This window comes from Osmia lignaria, unplaced genomic scaffold (assembly GCF_051020975.1).
Source record: "Osmia lignaria lignaria isolate PbOS001 unplaced genomic scaffold, iyOsmLign1 scaffold0001, whole genome shotgun sequence".
In the NCBI taxonomy this organism is placed as follows: Eukaryota; Metazoa; Arthropoda; class Insecta; order Hymenoptera; family Megachilidae; genus Osmia; species Osmia lignaria.
The window spans coordinates 7,558,522-7,571,915 of NW_027478158.1; positions in this window are offsets into that span (position 1 = coordinate 7,558,522).

Sequence of the window (13,394 nt, forward strand, 5' to 3'; positions counted from 1 at the left end):
AGAAGAAATATCTCGAAATATGTCCGTCAGGCCCCTTGCCTTGAGATAAATCTGCAAATATCTCGGAAACGAAGCGAGCTATGGCAAAATGTTAAGAGACCTTTTTTGTAGAGAATTATATTTCCTACAATTTATGTTCTATGATATTTTTTGATCAGAAGCGTAGTTCTCGAGATAGATCAAGATACTTAAAAGTTCCGAAGCCGCACCAAACATAATAGAGATACAGAAACACCGTGGCCCCTCTCTTTGAGATAACTCTGCACTATTGCGAGCTGCAAATGCCACTTCCAGCTTAGCTGTGCAGAAGAAGAACAACAAGAAGAAGAAATATCTCGAAATATGTCCGTCAGGCCCCTTCCCTTGAGATAAATCTGCAAATATCTCGGAAACGAAGCGAGCTATGGCAAAATGTTAAGAGACCTTTTTTGTAGACAATTAAGTTTCCTACTTTTTATGTTCTATGATATTTTTCGATCAGAGGCGTAGTTCTCGAGATATATCAAGATATTTAAAAGTTCCGAAGCCGCACCAACATAATAGAGATACAGAAACACCGTGGCCCCTTTCTTTGAGATAACTCTGCACGATTGCGAGCTGGAAATGCCACTTCCAGTTTAGCTGTGCAGAAGAAGAACAACAAGAAGAAGAAATATCTCGAAATATGTCCATCAGGACCCTTCCCTTGAGATAAATCTGCAAATATCTCGGAAACGAAGCGAGCTATGGCAAAATGTTAAGAGACCTTTTTTGTAGAGAATAATATTTCCTACAATTTACATTCTATGATATTTTTTGATCAGAAGCGTAGTTTTCGAGATATATCGAGATATTTAAAAGTTCCGAAGCCGCACCAACATAATAGAGATACAGAAACACCGTGGCCCCTTTCTTTGAGATAACTCTGCACTATTGCGAGCTGTAAATGCCACTTCCAGCTTAGCTGTGCAGAAGAAGAACAACAAGAAGAAGAAATATCTCGAAATATGTCCGTCAGGCCCCTTCCCTTGAGATATATCTGCAAATATCTCGGAAACGAAGCGAGCTATGGCAAAATGTTAAGAGACCTTTTTTGTAGAGAATTATGTTTCCTACAATTTATGTTCTATGATATTTTTTGATCAGAAGCGTAGTTTTCGAGATATATCGAGATATTTAAAAGTTCCGAAGCCGCACTAACATAATAGAGATACAGAAACACCGTGGCCCCTTTCTTTGGGATAACTCTGCACTATTGCGAGCTGCAAATGCCACTTCCAGCTTAGCTGTGCAGAAGAAGAACAACAAGAAGAAGAAATATCTCGAAATATGTCCGTCAGGCCACTTCCCTTGAGATAAATCTGCAAATATCTCGGAAACGAAGCGAGCTATGGCAAAATGTTAAGAGACCTTTTTTGTAGAGAATTAAGTTGCCTACTTTTTATGTTCGATGATATTTTTTGATCAGATGCGTAGTTCTCGAGATATATCAAGATACTTAAAAGTTCCGAAGCTGCACCAACATAATAGAGGTACAGAAACACCGTGGCCTCTTTCTTTGAGATAACTCTGCACTATTGCGAGCTGCAAATGCCACTTCGAGCTTAGCTGTGGAGAAGAAGAACAACAAGAAGAAGAAATATCTCGAAATATGTCCGTCAGACCCCTTCCCTTGAGATGAATCTGCAAATATCTCGGAAACGAAGCGAGCTATGGCAAAATGTTGAGAGACTTTTTTTGTAGAGAATAATATTTCCTACAATTTACGTTCTATGATATTTTTTGATCAGAAGCGTAGTTTTCGAGATATATCGAGATATTTAAAAGTTCCGAAGCCGCACCAACATAATAGAGATACAGAAACACCGTGGCCCCTTTCTTTGAGATAACTCTGCACTATTGCGACCTGCAAATGCCACTTCCAGCTCAGCTGTGCAGAAGAAGAACAACAAGAAGAAGAAGTATCTCGAAATATGTCCGTCAGGCCACTTCCCTTGAGATAAATCTGCAAATATCTCGGAAACGAAGCGAGCTATGGCAAAATGTTAAGAGACGTTTTTTGTAGAGAATTATATTTCCTACAATTTATGTTCTATGATATTTTTTGATCACAAGCGTAGTTCTCGAGATAGATCAAGATACTTAAAAGTTCCGAAGCCGCACCAAACATAATAGAGATACAGAAACACCGTGGCCCCTCTCTTTGAGATAACTCTGCACTATTGCGAGCTGCAAATGCCACTTCCAGCTTAGCTGTGCAGAAGAAGAACAACAAGAAGAAGAAATATCTCGAAATATGTCCGTCAGGCCCCTTCCCTTGAGATAAATCTGCAAATATCTCGGAAACGAAGCGAGCTATGGCAAAATGTTAAGAGACCTTTTTTGTAGATAATTAAGTTTCCTACTTTTTATGTTCTATGATATTTTTCGATCAGAGGCGTAGTTCTCGATTTAAAAGTTCCGAAGCCGCACCAACATAATAGAGATACAGAAACACCGTGGCCCCTTTCTTTGAGATAACTCTGCACGATTGCGAGCTGGAAATGCCACTTCCAGTTTAGCTGTGCAGAAGAAGAACAACAAGAAGAAGAAATATCTCGAAATATGTCCATCAGGACCCTTCCCTTGAGATAAATCTGCAAATATCTCGGAAACGAAGCGAGCTATGGCAAAATGTTAAGAGACCTTTTTTGTAGAGAATTATGTTTCCTACAATTTATGTTCTATGATATTTTTTGATCAGAAGCGTAGTTTTCGAGATATATCGAGATATTTAAAAGTTCCGAAGCCGCACCAACATAATAGAGATACAGAAACACCGTGGCCCCTTTCTTTGGGATAACTCTGCACTATTGCGAGCTGCAAATGCCATTTCCAGCTTAGCTGTGCAGAAGAAGAACAACAAGAAGAAGAAATATCTCGAAATATGTCCGTCAGGCCACTTCCCTTGAGATAAATCTGCAAATATCTCGGAAACGAAGCGAGCTATGGCAAAATGTTAAGAGACCTTTTTTGTAGAGAATTAAGTTGCCTACTTTTTATGTTCGATGATATTTTTTGATCAGATGCGTAGTTCTCGAGATATATCAAGATACTTAAAAGTTCCGAAGCTGCACCAACATAATAGAGGTACAGAAACACCGTGGCCTCTTTCTTTGAGATAACTCTGCACTAGTGCGAGCCGCAAATGCCACTTCCAGCTTAGCTGTGCAGAAGAAGAACAACAAGAAGAAGAAATATCTCGAAATATGTCCGTCAGGCCACTTCCCTTGAGATAAATCTGCAAATATCTCGGAAACGAAGCGAGCTATGGCAAAATATTAAGAGACGTTTTTTGTAGAGAATTATATTTCCTACAATTTATGTTCTATGATATTTTTTGATCAGAAGCGTAGTTCTCGAGGTAGATCAAGATACTTAAAAGTTCCGAAGCCGCACCAAACATAATAGAGATACAGAAACACCGTGGCCCCTCTCTTTGAGATAACTCTGCACTATTGCGAGCTGCAAATGCCACTTCCAGCTTAGCTGTGCAGAAGAAGAACAACAAGAAGAAGAAATATCTCGAAATATGTCCGTCAGGCCCCTTCCCTTGAGATAAATCTGCAAATATCTCGGAAACGAAGCGAGCTATGGCAAAATGTTAAGAGACCGTTTTTGTAGATAATTAAGTTTCCTACTTTTTATGTTCTATGATATTTTTCGATCAGAGGCGTAGTTCTCGAGATATATCAAGATACTTAAAAGTTCCGAAGCCGCACCAACATAATAGAGATACAGAAACACCGTGGCCCCTTTCTTTGAGATAACTCTGCACGATTGCGAGCTGGAAATCCCACTTCCAGTTTAGCTGTGCAGAAGAAGAACAACAAGAAGAAGAAATATCTCGAAATATGTCCATCAGGACCCTTCCCTTGAGATAAACCTGCAAATATCTCGGAAACGAAGCGAGCTATGGCAAAATGTTAAGAGACCTTTTTTGTAGAGAATCATGTTTCCTACAATTTATGTTCTACGATATTTTTTGATCAGAAGCGTAGTTTTCGAGATATATCGAGATATTTAAAAGTTCCGAAGCCGCACCAACATAATAGAGATACAGAAACACCGTGGCCCCTTTCTTTGGGATAACTCTGCACTATTGCCAGCTGCAAACGCCACTTCCAGCTTAGCTGTGCAGAAGAAGAACAACAAGAAGAAGAAATATCTCGAAATATGTCCGTCAGGCCACTTCCCTTGAGATATATCTGCAAATATCTCGGAAACGAAGCGAGCTATGGCAAAATGTTAAGAGACCTTTTTTGTAGAGAATTAAGTTGCCTACTTTTTATGTTCGATGATATTTTTTGATCAGATGCGTAGTTCTCGAGATATATCAAGATACTTAAAAGTTCCGAAGCTGCACCAACATAATAGAGGTACAGAAACACCGTGGCCTCTTTCTTTGAGATAACTCTGCACTATTGCGAGCTGCAAATGCCACTTCGAGCTTAGCTGTGCAGAAGAAGAACAACAAGAAGAAGAAATATCTCGAAATATGTCCGTCAGACCCCTTCCCTTGAGATGAATCTGCAAATATCTCGGAAACGAAGCGAGCTATGGCAAAATGTTGAGAGACCTTTTTTGTAGAGAATAATATTTCCTACAATTTACGTTCTATGATATTTTTTGATCAGAAGCGTAGTTTTCGAGATATATCGAGATATTTAAAAGTTCCGAAGCCGCACCAACATATTAGAGATACAGAAACACCGTGGCCCCTTTCTTTGAGATAACTCTGCACTATTGCGACCTGCAAATGCCACTTCCAGCTCAGCTGTGCAGAAGAAGAACAACAAGAAGAAGAAATATCTCGAAATATGTCCGTCAGGCCCCTTCCCTTGAGATAAATCTGCAAATATCTCGGAAACGAAGCGAGCTATGGCAAAATGTTAAAAGACCTTTTTTGTAGAGAATTAAGTTTCCTACTTTTTATGTTCTATGATATTTTTTGATCAGATGCGTAGTTCTCGAGATATATCAAGATATTTAAAAGTTCCGAAGCCGCACCAACATAATAGAGATACAGAAACACCGTGGCCCCTTTCTTTGAGATAACTCTGCACTATTGCGAGCTGGAAATGCCAATTCCAGCTTAGCTGTGCAGAAGAAGAACAACAAGAAGAAGAAATATCTCGAAATATGTCCGTCAGGCCCCTTCCCTTGAGATATATCTGCAAATATCTCGGAAACGAAGCGAGCTATGGCAAAATGTTAAGAGACCTTTTTTGTAGAGAATTATGTTTCCTACAATTTATGTTCTATGATCTTTTTTGATCAGAAGCGTAGCTTTCGAGATATATCGAGATATTTAAAAGTTCCGAAGCCGCACCAACATAATAGAGATACAGAAACACCGTGGCCCCTTTCTTTGAGATAACTCTGCACTAGTGCGAGCCGCAAATGCCACTTCCAGCTTAGCTGTGCAGAAGAAGAACAACAAGAAGAAGAAATATCTCGAAATATGTCCGTCAGGCCCCTTGTCTTGAGATAAATCTGCAAATATCTCGGAAACGAAGCGAGCTATGGCAAAATGTTGAGAGACTTTTTTTGTAGAGAATAATATTTCCTACAATTTACGTTCTATGATATTTTTTGATCAGAAGCGTAGTTTTCGAGATATATCGAGATATTTAAAAGTTCCGAAGCCGCACCAACATAATAGAGATACAGAAACACCGTGGCCCCTTTCTTTGAGATAACTCTGCACTATTGCGACCTGCAAATGCCACTTCCAGCTCAGCTGTGCAGAAGAAGAACAACAAGAAGAAGAAGTATCTCGAAATATGTCCGTCAGGCCACTTCCCTTGAGATAAATCTGCAAATATCTCGGAAACGAAGCGAGCTATGGCAAAATGTTAAGAGACCTTTTTTGTAGATAATTAAGTTTCCTACTTTTTATGTTCTATGATATTTTTCGATCAGAGGCGTAGTTCTCGAGATATATCAAGATACTTAAAAGTTCCGAAGCCGCACCAACATAATAGAGATACAGAAACACCGTGGCCCCTTTCTTTGAGATAACTCTGCACGATTGCGAGCTGGAAATGCCACTTCCAGTTTAGCTGTGCAGAAGAAGAACAACAAGAAGAAGAAATATCTCGAAATATGTCCATCAGGACCCTTCCCTTGAGATAAACCTGCAAATATCTCGGAAACGAAGCGAGCTATGGCAAAATGTTAAGAGACCTTTTTTGTAGAGAATCATGTTTCCTACAATTTATGTTCTACGATATTTTTTGATCAGAAGCGTAGTTTTCGAGATATATCGAGATATTTAAAAGTTCCGAAGCCGCACCAACATAATAGAGATACAGAAACACCGTGGCCCCTTTCTTTGGGATAACTCTGCACTATTGCCAGCTGCAAACGCCACTTCCAGCTTAGCTGTGCAGAAGAAGAACAACAAGAAGAAGAAATATCTCGAAATATGTCCGTCAGGCCACTTCCCTTGAGATAAATCTGCAAATATCTCGGAAACGAAGCGAGCTATGGCAAAATGTTAAGAGACGTTTTTTGTAGAGAATTATATTTCCTACAATTTATGTTCTATGATATTTTTTGATCACAAGCGTAGTTCTCGAGATAGATCAAGATACTTAAAAGTTCCGAAGCCGCACCAAACATAATAGAGATACAGAAACACCGTGGCCCCTCTCTTTGAGATAACTCTGCACTATTGCGAGCTGCAAATGCCACTTCCAGCTTAGCTGTGCAGAAGAAGAACAACAAGAAGAAGAAATATCTCGAAATATGTCCGTCAGGCCCCTTCCCTTGAGATAAACCTGCAAATATCTCGGAAACGAAGCGAGCTATGGCAAAATGTTAAGAGACCTTTTTTGTAGATAATTAAGTTTCCTACTTTTTATGTTCTATGATATTTTTCGATCAGAGGCGTAGTTCTCGATTTAAAAGTTCCGAAGCCGCACCAACATAATAGAGATACAGAAACACCGTGGCCCCTTTCTTTGAGATAACTCTGCACTAGTGCGAGCCGCAAATGCCACTTCCAGCTTAGCTGTGCAGAAGAAGAACAACAAGAAGAAGAAATATCTCGAAATATGTCCGTCAGGCCCCTTGTCTTGAGATAAATCTGCAAATATCTCGGAAACGAAGCGAGCTATGGCAAAATGTTAAGAGACGTTTTTTGTAGAGAATTATATTTCCTACAATTTATGTTCTATCATATTTTTTGATCAGAAGCGTCGTTCTCGAGATAGATCAAGGTACTTAAAAGTTCCGAAGCCGCACCAAACATAATAGAGATACAGAAACACCGTGGCCCCTCTCTTTGAGATAACTCTGCACTATTGCGAGCTGCAAATGCCACTTCCAGCTTAGCTGTGCAGAAGAAGAACAACAAGAAGAAGAAATATCTCGAAATATGTCCGTCAGGCCCCTTCCCTTGAGATAAATCTGCAAATATCTCGGAAACGAAGCGAGCTATGGCAAAATGTTAAGAGACGTTTTTTGTAGAGAATTATATTTCCTACAATTTATGTTCTATGATATTTTTTGATCAGAAGCGTAGTTCTCGAGGTAGATCAAGATACTTAAAAGTTCCGAAGCCGCACCAAACATAATAGAGATACAGAAACACCGTGGCCCCTCTCTTTGAGATAACTCTGCACTATTGCGAGCTGCAAATGCCACTTCCAGCTTAGCTGTGCAGAAGAAGAACAACAAGAAGAAGAAATATCTCGAAATATGTCCGTCAGGCCCCTTCCCTTGAGATAAATCTGCAAATATCTCGGAAACGAAGCGAGCTATGGCAAAATGTTAAGAGACCTTTTTTGTAGATAATTAAGTTTCCTACTTTTTATGTTCTATGATATTTTTCGATCAGAGGCGTAGTTCTCGAGATATATCAAGATACTTAAAAGTTCCGAAGCCGCACCAACATAATAGAGATACAGAAACACCGTGGCCCCTTTCTTTGAGATAACTCTGCACGATTGCGAGCTGGAAATCCCACTTCCAGTTTAGCTGTGCAGAAGAAGAACAACAAGAAGAAGAAATATCTCGAAATATGTCCATCAGGACCCTTCCCTTGAGATAAACCTGCAAATATCTCGGAAACGAAGCGAGCTATGGCAAAATGTTAAGAGACCTTTTTTGTAGAGAATCATGTTTCCTACAATTTATGTTCTACGATATTTTTTGATCAGAAGCGTAGTTTTCGAGATATATCGAGATATTTAAAAGTTCCGAAGCCGCACCAACATAATAGAGATACAGAAACACCGTGGCCCCTTTCTTTGGGATAACTCTGCACTATTGCCAGCTGCAAACGCCACTTCCAGCTTAGCTGTGCAGAAGAAGAACAACAAGAAGAAGAAATATCTCGAAATATGTCCGTCAGGCCACTTCCCTTGAGATAAATCTGCAAATATCTCGGAAACGAAGCGAGCTATGGCAAAATGTTAAGAGACCTTTTTTGTAGAGAATTAAGTTGCCTACTTTTTATGTTCGATGATATTTTTTGATCAGATGCGTAGTTCTCGAGATATATCAAGATACTTAAAAGTTCCGAAGCTGCACCAACATAATAGAGGTACAGAAACACCGTGGCCTCTTTCTTTGAGATAACTCTGCACTATTGCGAGCTGCAAATGCCACTTCGAGCTTAGCTGTGCAGAAGAAGAACAACAAGAAGAAGAAATATCTCGAAATATGTCCGTCAGACCCCTTCCCTTGAGATGAATCTGCAAATATCTCGGAAACGAAGCGAGCTATGGCAAAATGTTGAGAGACCTTTTTTGTAGAGAATAATATTTCCTACAATTTACGTTCTATGATATTTTTTGATCAGAAGCGTAGTTTTCGAGATATATCGAGATATTTAAAAGTTCCGAAGCCGCACCAACATATTAGAGATACAGAAACACCGTGGCCCCTTTCTTTGAGATAACTCTGCACTATTGCGACCTGCAAATGAAACTTCCAGCTCAGCTGTGCAGAAGAAGAACAACAAGAAGAAGAAATATCTCGAAATATGTCCGTCAGGCCCCTTCCCTTGAGATAAATCTGCAAATATCTCGGAAACGAAGCGAGCTATGGCAAAATGTTAAAAGACCTTTTTTGTAGAGAATTAAGTTTCCTACTTTTTATGTTCTATGATATTTTTTGATCAGATGCGTAGTTCTCGAGATATATCAAGATATTTAAAAGTTCCGAAGCCGCACCAACATAATAGAGATACAGAAACACCGTGGCCCCTTTCTTTGAGATAACTCTGCACTATTGCGAGCTGGAAATGCCAATTCCAGCTTAGCTGTGCAGAAGAAGAACAACAAGAAGAAGAAATATCTCGAAATATGTCCGTCAGGCCCCTTCCCTTGAGATATATCTGCAAATATCTCGGAAACGAAGCGAGCTATGGCAAAATGTTAAGAGACCTTTTTTGTAGAGAATTATGTTTCCTACAATTTATGTTCTATGATCTTTTTTGATCAGAAGCGTAGCTTTCGAGATATATCGAGATATTTAAAAGTTCCGAAGCCGCACCAACATAATAGAGATACAGAAACACCGTGGCCCCTTTCTTTGAGATAACTCTGCACTAGTGCGAGCCGCAAATGCCACTTCCAGCTTAGCTGTGCAGAAGAAGAACAACAAGAAGAAGAAATATCTCGAAATATGTCCGTCAGGCCCCTTGTCTTGAGATAAATCTGCAAATATCTCGGAAACGAAGCGAGCTATGGCAAAATGTTGAGAGACTTTTTTTGTAGAGAATAATATTTCCTACAATTTACGTTCTATGATATTTTTTGATCAGAAGCGTAGTTTTCGAGATATATCGAGATATTTAAAAGTTCCGAAGCCGCACCAACATAATAGAGATACAGAAACACCGTGGCCCCTTTCTTTGAGATAACTCTGCACTATTGCGACCTGCAAATGCCACTTCCAGCTCAGCTGTGCAGAAGAAGAACAACAAGAAGAAGAAGTATCTCGAAATATGTCCGTCAGGCCACTTCCCTTGAGATAAATCTGCAAATATCTCGGAAACGAAGCGAGCTATGGCAAAATGTTAAGAGACGTTTTTTGTAGAGAATTATATTTCCTACAATTTATGTTCTATGATATTTTTTGATCACAAGCGTAGTTCTCGAGATAGATCAAGATACTTAAAAGTTCCGAAGCCACACCAAACATAATAGAGATACAGAAACACCGTGGCCCCTCTCTTTGAGATAACTCTGCACTATTGCGAGCTGCAAATGCCACTTCCAGCTTAACTGTGCAGAAGAAGAACAACAAGAAGAAGAAATATCTCGAAATATGTCCGTCAGGCCCCTTCCCTTGAGATAAATCTGCAAATATCTCGGAAACGAAGCGAGCTATGGCAAAATGTTAAGAGACCTTTTTTGTAGATAATTAAGTTTCCTACTTTTTATGTTCTATGATATTTTTCGATCAGAGGCGTAGTTCTCGATTTAAAAGTTCCGAAGCCGCACCAACATAATAGAGATACAGAAACACCGTGGCCCCTTTCTTTGAGATAACTCTGCACTAGTGCGAGCCGCAAATGCCACTTCCAGCTTAGCTGTGCAGAAGAAGAACAACAAGAAGAAGAAATATCTCGAAATATGTCCGTCAGGCCCCTTGTCTTGAGATAAATCTGCAAATATCTCGGAAACGAAGCGAGCTATGGCAAAATATTAAGAGACGTTTTTTGTAGAGAATTATATTTCCTACAATTTATGTTCTATCATATTTTTTGATCAGAAGCGTCGTTCTCGAGATAGATCAAGGTACTTAAAAGTTCCGAAGCCGCACCAAACATAATAGAGATACAGAAACACCGTGGCCCCTCTCTTTGAGATAACTCTGCACTATTGCGAGCTGCAAATGCCACTTCCAGCTTAGCTGTGCAGAAGAAGAACAACAAGAAGAAGAAATATCTCGAAATATGTCCGTCAGGCCCCTTCCCTTGAGATAAATCTGCAAATATCTCGGAAACGAAGCGAGCTATGGCAAAATGTTAAGAGACCTTTTTTGTAGATAATTAAGTTTCCTACTTTTTATGTTCTATGATATTTTTCGATCAGAGGCGTAGTTCTCCAGATATATCAAGATATTTAAAAGTTCCGAAGCCGCACCAACATAATAGAGATACAGAAACACCGTGGCCCCTTTCTTTGAGATAACTCTGCACGATTGCGAGCTGGAAATGCCACTTCCAGTTTAGCTGTGCAGAAGAAGAACAACAAGAAGAAGAAATATCTCGAAATATGTCCATCAGGACCCTTCCCTTGAGATAAATCTGCAAATATCTCGGAAACGAAGCGAGCTATGGCAAAATGTTAAGAGACCTTTTTTGTAGAGAATTATGTTTCCTACAATTTATGTTCTATGATATTTTTTGATCAGAAGCGTAGTTTTCGAGATATATCGAGATATTTAAAAGTTCCGAAGCCGCACCAACATAATAGAGATACAGAAACACCGTGGCCCCTTTCTTTGGGAGAACTCTGCACTATTGCGAGCTGCAAATGCCACTTCCAGCTTAGCTATGCAGAAGAAGAACAACAAGAAGAAGAAATATCTCGAAATATGTCCGTCAGGCCACTTCCCTTGAGATAAATCTGCAAATATCTCGGAAACGAAGCGAGCTATGGCAAAATGTTAAGAGACCTTTTTTGTAGAGAATTAAGTTGCCTACTTTTTATGTTCGATGATATTTTTTGATCAGATGCGTAGTTCTCGAGATATATCAAGATACTTAAAAGTTCCGAAGCTGCACCAACATAATAGAGGTACAGAAACACCGTGGCCTCTTTCTTTGAGATAACTCTGCACTATTGCGAGCTGCAAATGCCACTTCGAGCTTAGCTGTGCAGAAGAAGAACAACAAGAAGAAGAAATATCTCGAAATATGTCCGTCAGACCCCTTCCCTTGAGATGAATCTGCAAATATCTCGGAAACGAAGCGAGCTATGGCAAAATGTTGAGAGACTTTTTTTGTAGAGAATAATATTTCCTACAATTTACGTTCTATGATATTTTTTGATCAGAAGCGTAGTTTTCGAGATATATCGAGATATTTAAAAGTTCCGAAGCCGCACCAACATAATAGAGATACAGAAACACCGTGGCCCCTTTCTTTGAGATAACTCTGCACTATTGCGACCTGCAAATGCCACTTCCAGCTCAGCTGTGCAGAAGAAGAACAACAAGAAGAAGAAATATCTCGAAATATGTCCGTCAGGCCCCTTCCCTTGAGATAAATCTGCAAATATCTCGGAAACGAAGCGAGGTATGGCAAAATGTTAAGAGACCTTTTTTGTAGAGAATTAAGTTTCCTACTTTTTATGTTCTATGATATTTTTTGATCAGATGCGTAGTTCTCGAGATATATCAAGATATTTAAAAGTTCCGAAGCCGCACCAACATAATAGGGATACAGAAACACCGTGGCCCCTTTCTTTGAGATAACTCTGCACTAGTGCGAGCCGCAAATGCCACTTCCAGCTTAGCTGTGCAGAAGAAGAACAACAAGAAGAAGAAATATCTCGAAATATGTCCGTCAGGCCACTTCCCTTGAGATAAATGTGCAAATATCTCGGAAACGAAGCGAGCTATGGCAAAATGTTAAGAGACGTTTTTTGTAGAGAATTATATTTCCTACAATTTATGTTCTATGATATTTTTTGATCAGAAGCGTAGTTCTCGAGATAGATCAAGATACTTAAAAGTTCCGAAGCCGCACCAAACATAATAGAGATACAGAAACACCGTGGCCCCTCTCTTTGAGATAACTCTGCACTATTGCGAGCTGCAAATGCCACTTCCAGCTTAGCTGTGCAGAAGAAGAACAACAAGAAGAAGAAATATCTCGAAATATGTCCGTCAGGCCCCTTCCCTTGAGATAAATCTGCAAATATCTCGGAAACGAAGCGAGCTATGGCAAAATGTTAAGAGACCTTTTTTGTAGATAATTAAGTTTCCTACAATTTATGTTCTATCATATTTTTTGATCAGAAGCGTCGTTCTCGAGATAGATCAAGGTACTTAAAAGTTCCGAAGCCGCACCAAACATAATAGAGATACAGAAACACCGTGGCCCCTCTCTTTGAGATAACTCTGCACTATTGCGAGCTGCAAATGCCACTTCCAGCTTAGCTGTGCAGAAGAAGAACAACAAGAAGAAGAAATATCTCGAAATATGTCCGTCAGGCCCCTTCCCTTGAGATAAATCTGCAAATATCTCGGAAACGAAGCGAGCTATGGCAAAATGTTAAGAGACGTTTTTTGTAGAGAATTATATTTCCTACAATTTATGTTCTATGATATTTTTTGATCAGAAGCGTAGTTCTCGAGGTAGATCAAGATACTTAAAAGTTCCGAAGCCGCACCAAACATAATAGAGA